The 23,883-nt window shown below is 35.8% G+C and overlaps 1 protein-coding gene and 1 non-coding gene across 3 annotated transcripts in view; one reads left to right on the plus strand and one right to left on the minus strand.

Annotated features, from left to right (window-relative positions):
• Positions 1-23,883, plus strand: part of LOC134657451 (alpha-2 adrenergic receptor) — a 547,428-nt gene that overhangs the window by 299,511 nt on the left and 224,034 nt on the right. The gene's annotated exons all lie outside the window — the stretch shown is intronic.
• On the minus strand, positions 5,218-5,289 carry Trnac-gca (transfer RNA cysteine (anticodon GCA)). Its single transcript has one exon. It is a non-coding gene; the product is annotated as a tRNA-Cys (tRNA).

Raw genomic sequence — 23,883 nt, forward strand, 5'->3', positions numbered from 1 at the left:
TCTTGGGTGAGAGTTTTGTGACGGTGCATACAAAATGTATGTAAAAATGCGTCACAAAACTGACTCTATTTCGGATTTTTTTTTCCTTTTTAAATCGATAGTCCTCGTGATTCCACTTTATTCATTTTACACAAACGTGCACGTAATGTGGCGACGTCCTGACCTGTTTCTGACAAGTCGAATAGGCCTATCCAAGTATTTGCTTGCTTTGCTTAAAACAGTAATTTCGTTTATTTATACCTAAACCTAACAGACACAAACAGACTTGTGAATGCCTATAGCTTAGCTAGATTTTAATATGTAGGGCGTTGACTTACGCCCACAGCTTATTAGTGTTTTTACACATGCCTAGTATAATATCTTCGCTTAGAAAGCTTTTAACTAAAGCAGGCACTTTCTTTTAATTCTTTTTAAGGATGAACGTAACTTAGAATTACAATCAAAATCTTTCTCGTCCAGTTACGTACCTATCGTATGAAAAAAAAGCAAAATCTTGCAAAAACGGATGTTGCAAAAATATTGCAGTGCATATTATTGCAGGCACCATACCAGGCCCTTTCCAAAATTTTCCTTTTTCATATATAAACCTACATAATTAGGTATACTTTTATCAGACTTGCGGCCGGATTCGAACTTTAAGATACGTCAAATATTACGTCTAGATACGATATGGATTATTAGATATGTCAGTGCTAAACGTTTGAAGAAACGTTTTTAGGGTTCCGTACGTCAAAAGGAAAAAAACGGAACCCTTAAAGGATCACTCGTGCGTCTGTGTAGGTATCCGTCTGTTACAGACTATTTTATCCGAAACTACTGGACCAATTAAATTGAAATTTGGCACACATTATGTAAGTTTGTGGCCCAAATATGGACGTGTAACGAAAATAAATGAATTTTAAATATGAAGGGCATTTTTGGGGGGTAAATGAGAAAATTAAAAAATAAAGCTTTTCAAACTATATCGTGTTACATATCAAATGAAAGCGCTCATTGTAAGAAACTCATTTTTTTAAATAATTTTAGGATATATAGCAGTTATTCAAGAAAATAGGCAAAAAATGACCATTTCCTTGATCTTCGAAACTATGGTCAAAAATTTGAAAACATACACAAAATAGTTCTTTACCTATATATGACAGGAAAACCTATTAGAAATGTGCAGTCAACTGTGAGTCGGACTTAATATACGGAACCCTTGGAACGCGAGTCCGACTCGCACTTGGCCGGTTTTTTATTTAAATGTGGCTACCACCAGTTTGGCACTGACATAAGCGCTATCGAGAACGTAACCAACTTTCTGTACATCACGCTCGTACTCGCATATTAGTCCTTGCGAGACGTATAGAGTGTGAATTACGTAGAAGTTAGCGTATATGTCAATTTTTACATTATCAGTGACTCATGGTAAGCATCCATGCAAACATTGCAAACCCGTAATTCCCCCACTGCGCGTTTCACAATGCCACTTTTCCTAAACCCGATTACAACCATTACAGCCTCGTTTCAAAAACGCGGAACATTTTCCGCGTTCCTTTCACATGACACATAATGATCAGTTTTTATTCAACCGAATTGAACCCTTCATTACAGACGCATTCGGGATACACAGATGTGGCCGTGACACAATACAGGGGGATGTATTTGGGTGGTGACAATTTAAAACCAATCTAATAGATCCTGCCTGCGACTTTGCGTGGAGTGATAAACATTATTTAAGCATCATCTTCATTTAATCTAAATCGGTTCATCGGTTTAAGCGTGATGAGGTAACAGACAGACAGAGTTATTTTTGCATTTATTATATTTATCAGTATGATAAATTCTGCCCACTTATACCTTACTTAAAGGGGCCCACTGATTATCAGTCCGTCGGACGACATCAGTCTGTCAGTTAGAACAAAAAGTTGACAGTTCCGAACAACTGACAGGCCCATATCGTCCGGCGGACTGGTAATCAGTGGGCCCTTTACAATCAGCAGCTATTATAATTTGCACTAATTTTACTCGTTTCAGGGTACCTACCTATTGTTAACGACTGGTCTGGCCTAGTGGCTCGTGGCCTGTGAAGCCGCAGTCCAGGGTTCGAATCCCAGTAAGGGCATTTATTTGTGTGATGAGCACAGATATTTGTTCCTGAGTCTTGGGTGTTTTCTATGTATTTGTACCTATAATATATATATCGTTGTCTGAGTACCCACAACACAAGCCTTCTTGAGCTTACTGTGGGACTTAGTCAATCTGTGTAAGAATGTCCTGTAATATTTATTTATTTTATTATTTTCTCTCTGGTATAGGCAAGCGAAACATCAACGCACCAAACCTAACTTCAATATTATGTGGTGAAGCAAGTCAGAATAAAATGCTTTTTTCATGTCTCACAATACGCATGGAACATACTCGTAATGTAAGATTTTAGGCACGAGGGGACCGGGTGACGAAACGAGAATTTTGGTACGTGAGAGTATTTTTCTTATAAGTAAAAAATGGCATCTGGAAAATAAAATACATACCTACATTACGTAATACATAGATAGGTCAAAATATTATGCATAATTAATTACTTAAGTAGTGAATCATGTTTATAATCACTACATATTATAAACAAAGTCGCTTCCCGCTGCCTGTCCCTATGTATGCTTAGATCTTTAAAACTACGCAACGGATTTAGATGCGGTTTTTTTAATAGATAGAGTGATTTAAGAGGAAGGTTTGTGTATAATTTGTTAACCCGTGCAAAGCCGGGGCGGGTCGCTAGTTAAGAATACAGTAAAATCATCATCGGGTCGCAAGTATAGGTACTCTATATGCTATACACCACACAGAAGCATTGCTATTGAATTGTTACTGGCGAGAATTTAAATTATCATTCTTTCATTTTGAAACGCTAGCATGTATATCTACCCGTAAAATATAAAGTACCTAACTATAGTTCGCTCGCGTTAAGAATGCAGTATAATCATTATTATCCGCCGGCCTAGCTACGCCCGTAACCAATGAAATCATTCCTATACGGCTACCATCAGTTTGTCACTGACATAAACGACGTCGAGAACGTAATTTACTTTCTATACATCTCGCTCGTACTCGCATATTAGTGCAAACGAGATGTATAGAAAGTAAATTACGTTCTCGATAGCGTAAATGTCAGTTTTGACACTGTCAGTGACTCATGGTATGGGTTCTAATTGGTTTAAACCAAGTTCACAGTCACCAGTTAAAGGCATAATTTCTAGTTAGGAATTATTTGATTGGTTACGAGCATCGCTAGTCCGACGGAAAATGATGATTTTACTGGGTTATAACCGCGAAAATTCAAGTTCGCAAATTGCGGGCATCTGTCTGTGTCTCTCTAACTACACCTTCATTGGAGTAAAAGAGAAAGATCCCCGCAATTTTCGAATTTCGGTATTCGCGGTAGCCCCTCTGTATTCTTAATGTGAACGAACTATACTTAACCAGAATGAATGTATTATTTTAACTCATTGCAAATCTAATTCCACTGGAGCAGCCTCAGAATTCCCCTCACAGCAGTTTAATTACGCTCGATATATTTATCTGTTTCATTATCGAGCAGTTTGTTAAGCACGGTGTAAGCGCGAGGATTACCTACAGTCAAACCAAGATAACTATGCATAGCAACGCAAATCACGGACACATCTGGGCTAGTACAACTAAAATCGAAGTTCGCAAATTGTCTCTCCGCATCTTTCTCTGTCACTCTAATTACGCCTTCATTAGAGTAAAAGAGATAGATCCCCGTAATTTGCGAATTTCGGTTTTCGCCGTAGGCACTCTGTACATGTACATATACTAGCTACCTTTCAATATAACGCCAACAACCATGTATAAACACATCAATTTCTAATTAAATACCTGTCTCTGCTATAGAATCAAAGAGACATCAAATTGACATTTTAATCCTATTATAAGATTAATGGTACAACGTTATCGTGTGAAAGCTTACCGTGTTATCGGTTTTTGTACAGGGTTAGGATAGTCAAACCATTTAGCCAAAGATTTACGCAATTTAGCAAGATAAACGCTCCCTTTTAATAGAAATCCTGTTTTATCCTATTTGATAGAAAAGTTTTCGTTACAATATGTTCACTTCAAACCGGTTCCTTTCAAAAATTCGAATGCTGATTTTATATGACTTGACTGGTTGATTTTTATGACGTATTTTATCATCCTTTCTGTTTTTGTTTTCTTTTTTATTTGTAAAAATGTTTGCCTGCTAGTTTATTTTTCAATTTGACTTCTTATAGGGATAAGTTCGCCTTTGTGCCTGTATTTATGTGAATTTCATGTGACCTGTTTTTGGAGAATAAAGTGTTTTACTACTACTACTAATAATAACATGAGATGACTCAATGTTTTATCGAGTGCGGTGTCAACGGCCGATAAAACATGTAGGTTATGCTGACGCAATTTAGTCGCATACGTCATTATAATTATATTATAATATGTATATTTATATTAATAGCTACACAGCTAGCAACTGCAACTAGACTAAATATGTGACGTTTTCTATGAAAAGGGACCTTATTGTCGATGGCGGTTACGCCATTATTAACGATGCTCCGATATAAATACAATGCCGCGAGACGCTGTGCGGCGTAAGCGCCATCGACAATAAGGTACCCTTTTCATAGATAATGCCCCATATAAAGTCTAATGGCGTTATTAATAAATGCGCTATAAAGCCTCAATTAGCTAATAATGGTTTGTATTTTTTAAGCCTCGTAAAGTTTTATGAATAAGGGTGCAAATAAACACAATCTATTTATATAGGTACTTAAGTTAAATTTTTATTTGTAGGTATGTGGGTGTGTGTATTTTATTATCTGACATTTGATTAATGATTATACATTAATATAGATTTATTTTATGGCTTTGTTGCTTTAATTAATATTTAACTACCACTCTTTTAATTAATAAAATTAAGAGATAAATTGACCTATACATCACATGAAGAGAGAACTGTCCTATACATCACATGGCACATTGCCTGCATGTATTTTTTTTATTACATATAAAAAATATATATAAAGTTATGTTTCACAATAAGTTGTAATGCATCATATGATGCAATTGATAAAATAAAATTGGTAGGTATAAAATTACAGTATACGTAGTATTAAAAACAACAAACGTAAATTAATGTAGGTATTCATTGAAATTGGAAAAAAAAAAAACAAAAAAGGAAATTTAGGCAGGGGACACCCGGGTTTGAACCGGGGACCTCTCGATCTGCAGTCGAATGCTCTACCACTGAGCTATATCCCCAATGGCGGTGCGTGCGAAATAGTGTGTAACTATGCGCCGCGATCACGTGACTGTTTTATCTAATTCATTTTTCACTCATTAAATATTTTACAGTACATAATATGGCCCTATTTTCCCGCACTAGTGCGTAAAATAGCACTTTTCGTGTGTATGTCAAAAGTTTAAAGGGCCATATGTACTGTAAAACGTTGTACGATACACGTGCGAATAGGTAATTCGCAACTCGTGCCACTCGTTTCGAATTACCTTTTTTCCGCACTTGTATTGTAAATAACTATTGCTTCATTATTTAAATATAGCTATGACCAAACGAAAATATAGCTATAATCTACTTAGTAACTACGCTGTACATTACACACACAGTACACAAGTCATTTAAATAAGATTAATTTTGGTACATAATCGTCTTACAAAGTAAAATACAATAGGTACTTACCTATGAACGCACCTACACCCAGCTGCAAAATTGCATGGTCATTAAGGGAATGAATTAATTTTACAGTTCCGTGTAAATTGACTAAATTTTTCCTACTTTATTTTGTTGTCATTTTTATCAAAAATCATATATATATAGTAACACACATTTGTTACCTTAGAAATATGGATGTATCCATCGGGGTAGATAGTAACGGTCAAAATGGCTAAATATATTATCGATATCTAGCCACTTTGAGCGTTACTATCTATTTGATGCTGACTGTACAAGTGTACACCACGCCATCCTAATCCAATATTGGCGCTACAATACCTAGGTACTAAAGTACGTATAACCTAGATGCCTAGACCGGTTTTTTGCAATGTCACCGACCCTTCGTTGATTGAATGCACGCTCCATCGGGCCTGTTAACAACATTCCACTGTTTTAATTGATAGCTCGTGACATCGCGGTTGTGAGGTCAATCAGTTTTACGAAACGTGGCTAAATAATAATAATAAAATTAAAAATTATTTTGGAGACTATCTGAAATAAATAAATAAATATCTATTAGGTATAGGACATCCTTACACAAATTGACTAACAACCCGATTCGAACTTTAAGATACGTTCGAACTTGAATATTAGATATGTCAGTGTTAAAAGTGACGTCTCTTCAAACAAAAACGTCACTTTTATCACTGGCATATCCAATCCATATCGTATCTAGATGTAATATTTGATGTATCTTAAAGTTCGAATCAAGCCGTAAGCCCCACAGTACCTAAGCTCAAATGGTCCCTGAAATCCTTTAATTTTACTTTAGACTACATCCTAATATCAGCGGCGGTAGCACGGTCGCATTTTTATCGCTTGTCACCATGCCTGTCACGTTCTAACAAGTATGTAAGTGCGCAAGTGACGGGCATAGTGACAGGCGATAAAAATAGAACCATGCTGCGCCCGCAGCTAAACTTTCGCTAATTACCGACAAATTAACATACTTTTCACTCGCGATAATTTTATTATAATACATGCGTCATTAAGGGAACTTTTCGGTGACCCGGTTTTAACCTTTCCAAATTTCCTTATTAAGAAAGGCGGTTAATTATAGACATTTAAATATGGCGGAACGAAATTAGAACGAGTTTAATTTTATTTGCAGAGGTCTGGAGGCGCCTAATTAAAAAAAAGGGTTTAAAATGTAACCGAGCGTATGACCGGCTATTAGAATTAGACCAAGAACTTTTTAACTAGGGAAGAAATCAAATTATTTGAAATTAAGCCGGTCTCATATTGGGATACCCGCCTCCAATTGAGGAAGGATTTAAATCCTCTCGAGGCAGAGGTGTACGGTTGGAGCCGGTGTAGCTTTATTTGACGTTCATAAGCGCATTGTAATATGCCTACATGAATAAACTATCTTTTATCTTATCTTATCTTAAGCACACACTGCTCGCCCTTAGAGTTGGTCAAAGGCGCCTAGCCTTTCAAAGATAGCATACACAATTACACAGATAATTTGGGACGGGTACCGCTACCGCCGTCGCCGGGTGGTCTAGTGGTCAAGGCGATACATTGTTTGTTTAGATATTTTTAGCACCTTGGATGCTCCGATATATCATCATGGCGATTAATGTACTGTAGTAATGACGAGCACTTGGTCGTCTACCTTACTTCTATTATTATAATTCATAAGTTTGGAAAAAATCTACAGAAAAGAAGGATTAACTTTTCCTCTCCCCCATTAACCCCTAAGAAAACGACAGTCAAGCTCAAAAAGTAACCTTTCTAAATTCCCACAATTCGCAACAAAACATCTAAATTTCCGACCCATTTTGTAAATAAGTCATAGACGACTTTCCACAGACTCCGCAAAGCTTTCACGAAGTCCACAGACTCGCCACACATTGGCGCTGACGTTATTTTATTTAGGTAGGTACTAAACTTGTAAGTGTTTTTTACGTACTGTTACTACAGTACAGCTAAGCTACCACCAGTTTGGCACTGCCATAAACGCTAGCGTGAACGTAACTTTTTATGCATCTCGCTCGTACTGGCATACCTATCTGTCAGTGACTCGTGGTAGGTACGGGTAGGTACTGGTCATGCTTAACTTGAATAAATATCGTAATATTAGTATCGTAATATATTATGGGAAGAAACTCACATAAATCCGACCAAGTCCCACAGGCTTGTGTTGTGGGTACGATAGGTATATATAGGTAATGGGTTGGGTACATACACCTATATATTATAATTATACAAACCTACACAGTTTTAATTTATATGGTTAATTGTTATGTCATGTTTCGTTTGATATTGGAGAAAAATAAAGAATATTTGTATCTTATACCTTTAAACGAGCAATTCTTGTTTATTTATTTATATATATATTTCGGGGATGTCGGAAATGGCTCTAACGATTTCGATGAAATTTACTATAGGGGGGTTTTCGGGGGCGAGAAATCGATCTAGCTAGGTCTTATCTCTTTTCGAGTTTTTATATGTTTTCCGAGCGAAGCTCGGTCACCCAGATATTGGTTATTTATAAGACCCATTACTCAAGAACAAAATATTCGTGATAAACACACATATTATAAATTCCCTTGCCAGGATTCGAACCTGACCTCCTGCTTTCATTTGTCATTACCGGCTAGGCTAGGCCGTTAATCCAACAGTGAAACGATCTGCGAAATAAGGCAAGAAATATACCTCCTTGTGCCGCTATAACTCATTTGATAAGAAACGCGGCAACTTTCGCCCAAAATCCCTGGTGCTCCGTTTTTCCCGAAGTTTTTCCTAAAAACTTAATTTGATACTAATACTGTGTTAGGGAATATGAACTGTAATCTATAGTGCTTAAGGTTGGTTTTAGTTTTATGGTTGTTTAGAGAGCAGTAATGCGGAAAACTAAACTTACAGAGGATAAGCTTAGTAATGTGTTTTATAGTTTTGAGGCAAAAGGTATATATAACATTGTTATTACACTTATTACACATTTAGGTCCCTACTAATCCCTACTAATATTATAAATGCTATAGTAGCTCTGTATGCCTGTCTGTTACCTCTTCACGCATAAATCGCTGAACCGATTTAGATGCAATTTAGTGTGGACATTTCAGACAGTTCGAGGACCGGGAGGGCATAGGATGGTTTTGAACAATCATCATCATCATCATAACACGCAGACGAAGCTCGAAGTCGAGGCAGAAGCTATAGGGTAGCCAACTTAGAGGTATACACCTTTTTTTGCCGCAATTTTGTTTTGGCGGCAAATATGACAGTTATTACAGTTGTCGCATGAAAAGCATGTTGCAGTTATGGAGCGTTTTACGAATGAACAACGTATTTTAATGGCTAACCTGTAGTTAGATACTTAATTAAAACAAAAATTATATATTCGATTTCCTAAATTATTGTAATATTACCTCAAAGCAATAACCGGCCTGTTTCCAAAAGTTACCCCAACGAAATACACGTCTATCAATAAAAATAAACGGAGCGCTAATGGAAAATATAGTCCGAAAATAAAATAAAATTATATTGCAAGCCTGCGGTACATTTTTATTAAAGCTCCCGTTTTTGAAATAAAACTTTTTGATTTATAAAATATTATCCGTTTTAGCGTTTCGCTCGACTAAACAATACATTGTACCGAATGAATAATTCAATTATATGCAATATTTTGTTTTAACGTAGTTTTAACATGAAAAATCTATCTATAAAATCAGTCATATGCATTTATTTTTCATATAGAATAGAATAGAATAGAATAGAATAGAAATCATTTATTCAGACAACACATCAATACAAACAAAACACATATTGCAGATACAAGGCAAAGATAAACAAATCAGCGGATATAGTATAGAGATGTGAAGCCGAAATGGTCTCCACTCAGCAATGCAGCTGGCACGACTAGCGTGGCCAACGGCGCTGGTTTTCTGTGGAGCCAGCGGAGTGTGCGGGACAGCATGCAGTGCAGGACACGTTGTGGACGACGGGAACAAATAATATTTAATACTATTATAAATAAATATATATCAAAATTATATTATATATAAATATACATAACCTAACTGGTGAGTTTAGCAAGTATAGCAAGTATAGCAAGCCTTATTGAGCTTACTAACTAGGTTAATTTTTATAAGATTATCCCATAATATTTACCCATATATTTTTTGAAATGAAAAACCGGATAAGTGCCAGTCGGGCTCGCCCACCAAGGGATCCGTAAGCTATGCCGTGTATCCCTATCCGTAAAAGTGACAGTCCATTTCCAACGACAGCTGGGCTATAACCGCTAAAATCGAAATTCGTAAATTGCGGGCATTTTTCTCTTTCACTCTAATTACCCCTTCATCCCCGTAATTTGCGAATTTCGGTTTTCGCGGTAGCCTCTCTGCACTACTGTTCGTTTTACTATGGAAATTGACAGTAACAGCGACGCGTTCGGTACCAGTAGTGGAGATGCGGTTAGAAATGTACTGTCACCTTAAGCCTTCTACTCGTGCAGTCTATGGGTGAAACATACGAAGCGCATTTGTAACGCGCTCCGTATACAATACAATAACATCTTCAGGATGTTGTTGAAGCTGCCTCGCCACTGCAGTGCGTCAGGCATGTTTGCCGAGGCGCACACGGATGGCTTCCATGCCATCAGACGCAAGAGGGTAGCCTCTTTGCTGAGACGAGTGCGAGACAGTAATAACAACATTCTGAGGATGGTATCTAGACGTCTTGACTGTCCAATGTTACAATATTGGGTCAGTATTGTGACGGGAGGGGCATAGTAGATTGTGTCTTTTTCTGTTTTGTTTTAATGATGTTTATATATTTATATGTGTCGGCGGCCGATCGTAAGATCAGGCAGATCGTAATGTTCCTGTGTAATGTTTTGACGATAGTGACATTAAACCAATATATAGGTAGGATAAGTTCGTTAGGTTGCTATAGATGCCCGAAGGGAAAACTGCCCAGAAATCACAGGGAACGGGTCAAAGATTTTCACGTTTCACGATATGCCTAGGAAGTTCACGATATGCCTGATCTTACGATCGGCCGCCGACATATGCACTAACATCTAGTTTTTAATTTTCGGTGTAAGTAGACTAACACAATATGGATTTTAAAATCTGAAATAAACTTTTTTTTTCTTATTCAAAAGACAGAACTACGTGATTTACAACCTCACAGTATCCCACCCCTAGTTTACATTGTAAACATCGATAAAATTCTATATTATTTGCCCAAATAAAGCCGAAATGGCAAACAGATCCAGGAAAAAATCTCCATAGCTATTTGTAGGCCTGGCCGTCTGCCAGCTGACCTTGGGTTGACCTTTAAGAATTATAGGCTCGAAGGGACCGCCGGGTTACTATGATATATATAAATTAACGTTGTTAGCATTTATATACCTACCTATTTATTTATTTAAACTTTATTGCACAAAAGAAAAACTTATCGTACAAAAGGCGGACTTAATGCCAAAAGCATTCTCTACCAGTCAACCTTAAGGCAAAGCAGAGAGATTGTGGGCGGTGCAACTGCTACTACTACTAACAAAATTTAATATAAACCGCAAAGCTAATTTAAAAAATTTAACACACATAATATACACGAAACATATAATATAAATACATATACATACCTAATAATTTAAATATAATTTAAATATGTATGTATATGGAATGGGCCTTTAATTGCTAAAAGATGTTTGTTAATCACCGTCTACGGTTATTTGGATGAGAGGGGATAAGTTCACCTTTGCACTTAATACTCAAAGTTTTTTTTTCCCTTTTTTAGTTTTATGTAGTTTTATCAAGGTTAAGTATATTTTATTTGAAGTAAAAATCAGGAATAATTTTCATTTTGTTTATCATTTTTCACGAAAATTTTCAGTCATGATATAAAAGCATTGTTAACTACCCTCTACGCGTAAATAATGGATTAACTTATACTTGGATCTTTCCTGAGTAATGGAATGAGTGCCGAGCTAGCATGATACTGCATTATGAACATTTTATCTGTTATGTTTTGCCTCTGACTTCTTATTAGGGCCAGTTGGAGCGATCAACGTTAAATATCTGCCTACAATCCAAATAGGCCATTTGCACCGAATTCTATCTGTCACCATCATCGTAGTTTTTTAAATTCGTTTTTATGAAAATTATGAGAAATACTTTTTAAACAACCTATGGGTAGCTACAGCCATATTAAGCGTTGCTTCGTTGTGTGTTCGTGGTGCAACACACATTCTGATTCTAATTTATGTTTCTGTTCCTAAGAGATCATAATTTCAACAAATGCCTAGAATCTCGATACCTACCCAAACTACATCGAAGTAGTTTTTGAAGTGAAAACTTCTTTAGCGGCGCTGTGCACTTTGAGGTGGGGAAAAAAGTTAAACTCGAGACAGCGTAAGACGATCACGTGACCGTAAGACGATCACGTGACCGTAAGACGGACACGTGACCTGATCGAAAAACTGTGTTACATGTAATGTCATTGAGTTCTAGTCATTGAGTCATCTAGTGAGTTGCGCTCTAACTGGTATTAATATAACTCGAGTACTAACAGTGATGTGCTTAGGGGTTTCAAGTAATTAACGCTAACGCTAGATGGCGTTAACCTCAATTATAACATAGTGCATTTTGCACTAGTCATTGAGTTTTCACTTCTGCCGGCACTCCCTGAGTGCAACTCGTTGTTTTTTTGTGTAAGTCTAATCTATACTTTGTTCGAGAAGCGCAGATGAATTTTTAGCACCGCGCAATTGGAAATGACGGTTATTATCGTTGACAAGTCCAGCCATCATATTTGATGTCTGGAATTTTATCAAATTTTCTGTCACATATACGGTTTACTTATTACACCATGCTAGTCCTATCAGCTTGTCACAAAGACATCCCTTCTCACAGATACTCCACTCCGAACGAAACAAATGGATATAATTACATAATTACATTTGTTAGCTTTGTATAGGACAAAACTGGTTTTCTTTCGACGATGGTAAAGGTTTCTTAAGGCGAGTACACATTAGAGTGCCTAGCCAAGATGACAATTGTACATTCACAAACGCCAAACAACACAATAGAAAAAAAAAGCGGCCAAGTGCGAGTCGGACTCGCCCATGAAGGGTTCCGTATTTAGGGGATTTATGACGTATTAAAAAAAGTACTTACTAGATCTTGTTCAAACCAATTTTCGGTGGAAGTTTGCATAATAATGTACATCATATATTTTTTTTAGTTTTATCATTCTCTTATTTTAGAAGTTACGGGGGGGGGGGGACACATTTTACCACCTTTGGAAGTCATGTGTCTCTCGCGTAAACTATTCAGTTTAGAAAAAAAAAATGATATTAGGAACCTCAATATCATTTTTGAAGACCTATCCATAGATACCCCACACGTATGGGTTTGATGAAAAAACATTTTTTGATTTTCAGTTCTAAGTATGGGGAACTCCCAAAATTTGTTGTTTCTTTTTTCTATTTTTGTGTGAAAATCTTAATGCGGTTCACAGAATACATCTACTTACCAAGTTTCAACAGTATAGTTCTTATAGTTTCGAAAAAAGTAGTAGTAGTAGTGGTGTTGTTTTCGTAGCCAAATGGCAAAAAACGGAACCCTTATGGATTCGTCATGTCTGTCTGTCTGTCTTTCTCCGAAACTATAAGAACTATACTGTTTAATCTTGGTAAGTAGATGTATTCTGTGAACCGCATTAAGATTTTCACACAAAAATAGAAAAAAACAATAAATTTTTGGGGTTCCCCATACTTCGAACTGAAACTCAAAAAATTTTTTTTCATGAAACCCATACGTGTGGGGTATCTATGGATAGGTCTTCAAAAATGATATTGAGGTTTCTAATATCATTTTTTTCTAAACTGAATAGTTTGCGCGAGAGACACTTCCAAAGTGGTAAAATGTGTGTCCCCCCCCCCCTGTAACTTCTAAAATAAGAGAATGATAAAACTAAAAACAATATATGATGTACATTACCATGTAAACTTCCACCGAAAATTGGTTTGAACGAGATCTAGTAAGTAGTTTTTTTTTATACGTCATTAATCGCCTAAATACGGAACCCTTCATGGGCCAGTCCGACTCGCACTTGGCCGCTTTTTTTTTATATGTCATAAATCCCCTAAATACGGAACCCTTCATGGGCGAGTCCGACTCGCACTTGGCCGCTTTTTTCTGTTTATTTTATTCTTGAGGAAGGCTTACTTATGTCCAGCTATAGAAGTATTTCGGCTAATATGTTTATTCTAACAAAGTAAGCAAACGTACATTCTTCCGATTCTCAGTTCAGTCCCTTTTTGGCAAAACGCCCACATTTATAAGGCCAAGGGCGAAAGCTACGTAAGTCCAAAAACAGATATTATATTGATTTTGTTTTATTTTACTTGTGTCCTTTTGATTTAGTGTGTTCGATTTTCTTGTTTATAATGGTGAAATATTATAGTTTAATTTGGCTACTTCCGTTACAAACGTTTTTTTTTTATATTTATAGATTGATATTAAAAAGACTTTTTCTTACTTTATAGTGAAGTTTACTTGATATTTTTCATTGTATCCATTTATATAATCAATTAACAAACATAAGTATTAAATAGAATGAGAACGCATCGCGAACTAAATAAAAACTATCATAATACAGGTAAGTAGGTACCTCGATTATCCGAAAAACTTGGAACCGAAACTTTAGTAAGTACCTATAAACAAAAGCTTTTTACATAAAAAAGTACAGTATATTAAAATTTGACTTACACAATTAACGTTATATAGTTTATGCAACCGTTGTTTAAGAGAGGTCAAAAAAGGCGAGTGGCGTGAATAACAATTTGAGGCGAAGCCGAAAATTGTTAACAAAGACGCTACGAGTATTTTTTGACTCAGTTAAACATCGTTGCATACAATACTTTTTCTACGACCAAGCACTTACTTTGAAATAAAATTGTAAATTTAACAAATATTTGTAATTCAAGAAGTAGCAAAAATGGAGGGTACGGGCGGGAAAAGATTGAATGAATGAATGAAATTAAAAAAAACAAATGTCTATGGTTCACTTATTTGTCAGAGATGACATTTAAAATAAGGCTGGCAGCACTGTGTTTCATTCTATATTTTTTAAGTGGTCATTACACGAAGTATCGTAAAATCGCCAAAAAGATACTGCGTGTATGCACAAATTCTGTTTTGGGGAATAGACTAAAGACTTGTCTTGACAACTATAAGGTAGGGTTTTAAAGGTGTGTGCACGACTCTTTAAAATTTAAAGTTTAAATGACAAATAAAAGTACGGGAGTAGAAAAAAATATAAAATTACCTAAATAATTTCGGATAATCGAAAGTACGCATAAACTAACAGGCCAATTCGAACGTCCAGTCGCCATCAGATATATCAGGGCGGCAATGGTGTTCACAATATCTGAACACGCACTCAAACGCCTTGACAATAGAGGCGTGCTCAGATATTTGTGAGCACCTTGGCCGCTCCGATATATCTGATGGTGACTGTAATACACTGACATCTGAATAAAATTTTAATAATAAATATTATATTTAGTTATAACCATCATCAACGTTTTGATAAATTGCGGGTTCGGATAGATTTTACTGTCTCTTCGAAATCAGTGTCAAAATGTAATAGGTAGGTACTGTGCTATTCAAATATTTTAACGTCTTTGGAATGATATTTTCTGAAAAGAGCCACACAGCTATTTTTTATTTAAGTTATCTCGGCTAGACAGATGTTTTCCCATGTCCTTGGAAATGTAGGCATAACACCAAAGGAAACCAATTACTCTTTCTGACGTGTGTTGTAAATTTTGTACAATATATCAATGTTACATAACGGTACAATTTAACGTCCCTCTGCCTACGCAAATGGGCGTCCTGGGTTCTAATCTGGTAGGACGTATGGACCCATCTAATGTATCTGTCTAATACCTTTAAACGAGGAATTCTTGTTTAAGTGTATTTATTTATTTATATAGGTATATTTCGGGAATCTCGGAAACGGCTCTAACGATTTCGATGAAATTTGCTATATGCGGGTTTCCGGGGCCGAAAAATCGATCTAGCTTGGTCTTATCTCTGGAAATACGCGCATTTTTGAGTTTTCCAAAATTTTTGAGCAAAGCTCGGTCTCCCAGATATTCTGTAATACAACGCCATCAGATATATCACTCCATAGTACATAATCACAGACATGCCTCCTTTAATATTATGCATACCTACATTTTGAGGAAAAAAATAACCATTCATAACATTTTAAATTAACGTCAACTTCTTTTATTAAAGTCGGCGAAAAACTCCGTCAAAGATATTACTACACAATAAATGTAGGCCGCATTCAAAGGGAGAACATTAAAAAACCGTCAACTAAGATAACCGGAAACGCCTCAGCTGTCCGGGGCCAGATTGACGGCGGAAGGAAATGTCAGTTAAGGCCACGCCCCGGGCGGAGCGGTTGGCGATTTTACTACTCGTACTTGCCCACACTGTTAACTAGGGTTTGCACGACGGATCCGAAATGTATCGGAAGATCCATGGATCCGGATCCAGATCCTGATAGTTTAATACATTCCGGATCCGGATTGCAAACACTACTGTTAACTGATATTTCGTAAACCTTATTACAAAAGGCATAAGGTCCACCGATGGACAGTTAAGTGTGTTGCTGTTTGTACGCTGCCGTACCTACAAAGTCAAAACAGACTTTTTTTTAGGTAATCGTAACCACAAATAATAAAATAAAAATAACTCTGTTACGAAAATGAAAGGGTTGATGAAAGAAGTTGTCGATAGATTGTTTCATATTCATAGTTGACTAAACATCACTATTTTTAAATGTCCTTGAGTCGATCTGCGGCCATTTGTCGGTGTATCTACCGTTAGATTTAAGTAAAAAGGTTAAGTTATAAGCACAAGAAATAGCGTACCCCGCCATCAAACGTCACAGTTTACCGAGTTTTATAGAAGTTCTACAATGTATTTTTATTTCTCTTAAATAAATCAACTGAAAAAATGTAAAGATTGACAGTGTATACCAGCGACCATGCTTTTTCATTGCAAAATGTCCGAAATAACTAAAAAAGAAATATGTACGTGAAAATGTGCAAACGTGATAACAATTGCAACTCTTCATGTGCTATTAACGGACCCAATAAAAAATAAATAAAAAAATCAAACATCGCTCCGCTGCCTATAAGGCGTGTCCCCACACAATTCCAGGCTCATTTCCGCTAGCACCAAGACCTCCAAACAATGCTTTTACAGACCCAAATTATTTAGACCCGTGATTGAGTTATTGAGACGACAATGAATTAAACTTGAGCAGGCTTGCTTGAGGGTTTTAATGGGGATTTTTTGAACGAATAAGTTTCTGTGTGGTTGGACAATTTGCTTTGGGATAGTACAGATTACTTGCCGTGTAGATGGCGCAAGAAAAGTGAGAGACTGAGGCTGTAATGTCAAAAAGAAGTACCTACTTAGGGCACCATATACTGCAACCTTATGAGTTTATGAGGTACAGCACATTTCACTGCCTGTAACAGGCTTCAGAAAATGGAAATTCCCAGATTCAACGGCATTAGTAATGATTTTTTAAGGGCCGCCACAATTAGATCACTGTTGGTCGAATTGGCACTCAAAAAAGCCCAAACCTAATGCAATAATAAATAATTGTAATTAACAAGGTAAAACATAATGTCTTTAAAATTAAAAAAAAAATCATCACCTATATTGCATTCTTGCGAGATAATAGACGAGCGCCAATGTACCTACGGCGTTCGCGAATTTTCGTAAATACAAAATAAGGAGTCTATTGGACGTAGTCTATGAAACACGGTTCTGGGTCGCTGAACCCGGTTCGGTTTATTAACAATTAGGACGGTTCTGAAAAATATTTGAAATGGACTTATTTCTGTCCCGTTAGAGCATATCAGACAAAGCTCTCAGCCGTGAATCTCTTTGTACAAAAGTAAAAATTATCGCAGTAAATTTATTTTTTTTGTCAGTCCAATAAAGTAGTAAATATATACTAGAGTCAGTCCATGAAAAGTCTGCAGCGGATTTGATAGCCCACGCAGTGCACGTGTTATTTTAAACGTCAAACTTCTATGAAATTATGACGCATAAATGACACTTGCACTGCGTGGGCTATCAAATCCGCTGCAGACTTTTCTTGGTCCGACTCTATTAACTGACGCAAATATCAAGCAATATAGAGTTTCGTTCCTATTACAAATTGTATTTACAGTGTAAATTTTACACCTACTTTTACTACATATTTATGGTACCTATATGAAAAATGCGAGCTGTAGAGGAGAATAGCTAGCTGGTCAGAAATACGAAAGCATTTTTGACCCGAGCTGAAATGGAAACTGTTGAGTTTTCAATACAGCATTTATTAACTAATATCTGGGAGACATAATATACAAACTCAAAAATGCGCATTTTCTCAGAGATTTCGATTTACGCCCCTCAAAACCCCCATATAGCACATTTCATCGAAATCGTAAGAACCGTTTCCGAGATCCCCGAAATATATATGTCGGAATCGTGGGCGTATCATACTATCAGGAGCACATCAGGACCTTCAATCATGGATGACGAGTCCTCTACAATGAAATACGTTATTCAACTCACAGTCTTTACTGGATAAGACTGATTACAAATCATATCACACGTTACACCTCTTATTCAAAGCAAACCAGTGGATTAGACCCAGGAACCGCCACAGACGTCATCTTCTCCCGTTCATTCTCATCATGTTCTCATCTGAAGATTGATTGACAGCATCACTTCAATTGTTCTGGCTTTCATTTGTTTTTGACAGCGCACTCTATGACGCCTTGGCGGAACTGTGCCGAACGCCAGTCAGGTGTACACCCTAGTTTGCTCTAGTTGTCAAAGATTGCGTGATGAAACGCCTCTTCAAGGCGATAGATGGCACAATTCAGCCATTCTCCGACATATATATGACGTCACCGTAAAATTGTAAACACTCGTCATATTATAATCTCGCTAGTTACATTATAAACTGACGGTAGGGAGATTATAATCTAACCTAACCTAACCTACGTTAGATTATAAACTAACGGGTTCACAATCTTACGGTGTCATATATATTATAAATAAATATACAAGAATTACTCTTAGGTTTTAGATTAGATTAGATACCACGATTCAGAGTATTTTCAAGTTTGTATTGTAAAACACATTAACATAACACTCAACTTATCTCTCTTTTCAGCGACAAACTTTATACAAAAGCGGACTTTCACCGAAAAAACCGTCCAATAAAACTGCTTGTAAAATAAGTCAAAGTTGGCTCATTTAAATTGCTTAAAAAGGTGCCCCGGGCGGCCGGGCCAAGTTCGCAAATGGGCGCATAACTTAAAACTGTGCCGTGCACTGTTTGGGTTATATTTACTATAATGATTTTCATTTATGCTATTTATTTAATTTTGAAAAAAAAAACATTCAAGTTTTTAGAATTATCGAAGATCGAAATTCTCAGTGCTTTCAAATAATAATATTGTTTATATGTATGGCTACATAAATAACTGTCGAAATATTAGAAGATTTTTAAATAATACTTGCTTATAATACGTGTAGATTTTTTTTAGTTTAATATAATATATTTGGTAATTTTAACAAGAATCTTTAAATTCAGTTAGAAAAAAGTAAAAAAAATGTTATTTTTATGTATGAAATATAAATATAAACGTGCAGTTCTGAATACAAATAAAAAATAGAACACAGTTTTGCTGTCCGTTGTTGTGAATACTAACGGATTTTAAACGGAATGCTGTCAGCATTTATGAAATATAGCTGCTACGGAATATCGGCTAACTTTTATCTGAAAGCTGTCAGTTAAAAGCTAACTTATAAAATAGAACTAACCGGAACTGGATATATAGAAGTCTCTCTGAAAATGGCAAATAATTTTTTTTCTATACACCTGGTGCCTACGAAGCCGGTTGTCCTGGGTTCGATTTATTGGTGTGCTGAGCGCAAATATTTTTTCGTGAGTCATAGGTATTTTTTATGTACATATGTAATTTTAAGTATTTGTATATCATAGATATCGTTGTCTAAGTATCCACAAGTCCCACAACACAAGTCTTCTTGAGCGTCCTATAGGGCGACCTCGATGACCATGAATTTCAATAAGGTTAAGTAAAAATAATAACTATAAATGGATCAAAGGCTTGATAAACTAAGCAAATGACTAGAAGAAAAAAAACGTCTAAAAATAAACCGCATGAGGATGTAGTTTTTTTTTCATATGATTTTGTATGGGGACAGTGAACGTTTTAAGTTTAGCCTACTTGGCCGTTTCTTTTCTTTCACTAAGTATCTTTAATTTGAAAGCAATATCCGCTGCGAATGTTCTATCCGGTGAAATCGCATATGCGTCGTCTGCGCCTGTATTATTCCAGCTCAATGCAGCTCATTTGCCGCTTCCAACTTGTGGAAAAACGTTCAAGAAAAAATGGATGACAGATTCGCCATATTTATAGATAGGTACATTTGTAGTTGATATTTTCCGCTTTGGATATCACCTAATTTACCTATTTTTTTACAAATAGAAGTAGATTTCTTATAAATGTGGCCTTTAATGTGACTTTTTTCGATTTTTATCATGGACAAATTTAGTGCGCAAAAAAAAATACTAATTTTGAAATTACTTCAGGTGCTGTAATCTAGTAAGTACCTAATAAAATTTAATTAAGTAATTTTTCGTTCCTCTAAATTTGTCCGTGAGTGTATTTTTTTAAGTTTAACCATGTTAATTAAAAAATCTAAAAAAAAATCTCAAAAAAAATCAAACGAAGGGGCAATATCATTGGGGCTCGGCAATATACTTGCATCAAATTTTGTAATTTTTTTTTATAAAATTAATATCTAGAGAGCTTGAGACTACGTTTTGTCAGTTTTGTGTTTGTTTAAAAAAGCGGTCCTTCACTGTACCCTTAATTTAATTACGTGCCTGTAGAATGTCGAGCCAAGTTCATTAACAACGTACCATTTTTTAGGGTTCCGTACCTCATAAGGAAAAAACGGAACCCTTATAGGATCACTCGTGCGTCGTCGTGCTGTTCGTCTGTCACAACCTATTTTCTCGGAAACTACTGGACCAATTAAGTTGAAATTTGGTACACATATGTAAATTCATGACCCAAAGATGGACATGTAACGTAAACAAATAAATTTTAAAGATGGGGGCCACTTTTGGGGGGTAAATGAGAAAGTTTTTAAACTATATCGTGTTATATATCAAATGAAAGAGCTCATTTTAAAAATTTCAAATATATTTTTTCTATAATTTTAAAATACATAGGTTAGAAGTTATTTAAGAAAATAGCCAAAAAATTACCATTCCCTCTTTATCTCCGAAACTACCGAGTCTAAAATATTGAATAAAATACACATAATAGTTCTTTAAGTACCTGTAGATAATTGGAAAACCTATTAGAAATGTGAAGTCAAGCGTGAGTCGGACTTAATGTACCTACGGAACCCTTGGAACGCAAGTCCGACTCGTAACTTGGCCGGTTTTTTACACTTTTAATGACTGTCTTTTTTAGTGTTCTAATTTCAATACCTATTAGAATCGAACCAAGTCAAAAGAAAGTACTTAGTAACTTTTTGAAAAGTTTCCATTCTTTTTACAAGCTTTTATTCTTAACTTTCTTTGTTCTTACTTTCTTAATAGAAGAAAGTAAAATAAGAAACTTCGTTAAATCATTGTTGAAGCTTACATTGCTTGGCACGCTTTTTTTCTAAGAAGGATAACTATATTAACTTACTAGCGACCCGCTCCGGCTCCGCACGGCACGGGGTAACACAAAACCTTAACAAATGATATACTTAAGTTCTCAAAAATCACTCTATTGCTAAGTGAAAACCGCATGAAAATCCGTTCAGTAGCTTTTGAGTTTATCGCGAATATACACAAACAGACAGACGCGGCGGGGGCTTAGTTTTATAAGGTGTAGTGATTAGATTTTAAGAACCCTTATTATGTAGATACCTACCTGTTGCACATAATACTATATTTATTTACCTTTGCGGTATTTTAACTGTTACCTACCTGTTTCAGGCTTGTTCATGCGATGATATATATTAATAGGTATTTCATTATGTTACAAAACTTTCGAGTAGGTAGATAACTAATGATTTGGTTATGATTCTTATGATGGAGTCTATTCACTGTAAGTTCTAAGAGTTTTGAGCCATTGTTACCTGAAATTTGAAATACACATCTATCAAAAGAGATGTACCTAAATTCTATACAATCTTTTATAAGACTTAAGTACTATAGAAGTATAAAAAACCCCGACGAAAGCTCGTGAAAAATTATGTTAATACAGGTACTGATATTGTAGTTTGAAAGATGCTTTATAAATTTCCTTTTGTCAGCTTGTTCTGAAATTAAATATTTGGAAGGATATAATAGGATACTACCATTTTCATTTAGGTATACCTAATATCATCTTAATAATATCAAGCCATATACACAATTTGGCCAAAGCTTATAGTCACATTACCAACCCGTGTATTGTTTAGGTTTAGCAAAAATGTTTCCTCGGCTAATGGAGGCAATTGTGTTAGCTTTTAGCCTAATTTAATTGGGTGTAATCTAGTCTGCTGGCTTAGTGGTCAAACTATATAGGGTATTTATAGAAAATAACACTAAGTAATTTTTGTTCCAAAATATTATAACACAAAATAAATTGCTAAAAGAAAATAGGACGAGTATAGAAGCCTCTGTATAGAGTAGAAGACTATTATTGTATTTGTTAACCCGTGTGAAGCCGGGGCGGGTCGCTAGTTACAATTTAAATAGTATCGTGTTCTTGATACTTGAGAGTACTTTAAAGCGCGACTTAAATCTTGTTTCAGTAACGTAACCGTCACATTCCTGACAAAATGTTTGGGATTTGACATCGACCGTCAGTTTTGTGACGATTGCTAACCGGCAGTTTAATGGTACACAGTTAAGTGGAAATACCCATGAGCGACTTTGATATGATATGGTATGATATGATTTATTTATCTCACAATAGGTATACAATTCCACTTAAAAATACGCATGGTTAATTTTTAGGTTTTTTTTTTGTGGAGGTGGGTTTGTTCTCTCTCTCTCTCTTAAAATATCTCTTGAAGTAAATGTATTATTTACACTCATAATAATAAACTGTAATTTTGTTTCAGGTAAAGGCTTAACATTAAGTTGCATTCATACTGCAGAAAATGATAGAGCAAGGTAACAATTTCAATACCTAATACTTATTTCTAGGTTATAGATATTAACAATTCATGCATCATTTTTTTTCTACTCTGTATATCGAGCTGAAAAATTGGAAAAGGTGGTAGATACTTATTTGCCCAGAGGGTCGAACAGATTTACCCAAGTTTGAAGGTAAGCGACACATATGTACTCGTACATACCTAAGTTTGGGTGACAATGCAATATCTGAAAGAGCTACGAATTTGTATGATTCCATGTACCTATGTATATTTTCTAAATCAAATTTCTATTACACCTTATGTGTATGAGTGCATGAATTCTATAGTAATTTAAATTGTATTTTTTCCCTTATTTTCTCGTAATGCATGTAAATTATAAGATGTAATTATTTTTGAAAAGATGTGTCCCGCCGAGATACCCTCCTCCAATTGAGGGGGGATTTAAATATTCTCGGGGCAGAGGTGTAGGGTTGGAGCCGGTCTACCTAGCTTTATATGACGTTCATAAGCGCATTGTAATTATGCCTGCTTGAATAAACTATCTTTTATCTTATCTTTATCTTATCTTATCATGGTACCATCGAGCTGATGATGGACACAGGATGTGGCCGCAGGACCTCTGTGATTAAACATAACGCAACTTATTATTACAATGAACCCGATGCGTGTTAGTTGCCTGTTAAAAGTATAATAATCAGTGATAAAAGCTCGTATCAAACATGACCTTTTTCACCAAAAACTTAATATTTTAACCTAAAATCATAAGAGTATTTCTTTTTTCCCAACTGAATCCCTACCATAATCCCGCTGCCATTACAACTCCAATATATAAGCGGTCAATGTAGCGGACGAACGACAGACGGACATTTTTGATGTGTTTTGTTTTCGCGAGATTAG

The sequence above is a fragment of the Cydia amplana genome, chromosome 20 (assembly GCF_948474715.1).
Source record: "Cydia amplana chromosome 20, ilCydAmpl1.1, whole genome shotgun sequence".
Classification (NCBI taxonomy): Eukaryota; Metazoa; Arthropoda; class Insecta; order Lepidoptera; family Tortricidae; genus Cydia; species Cydia amplana.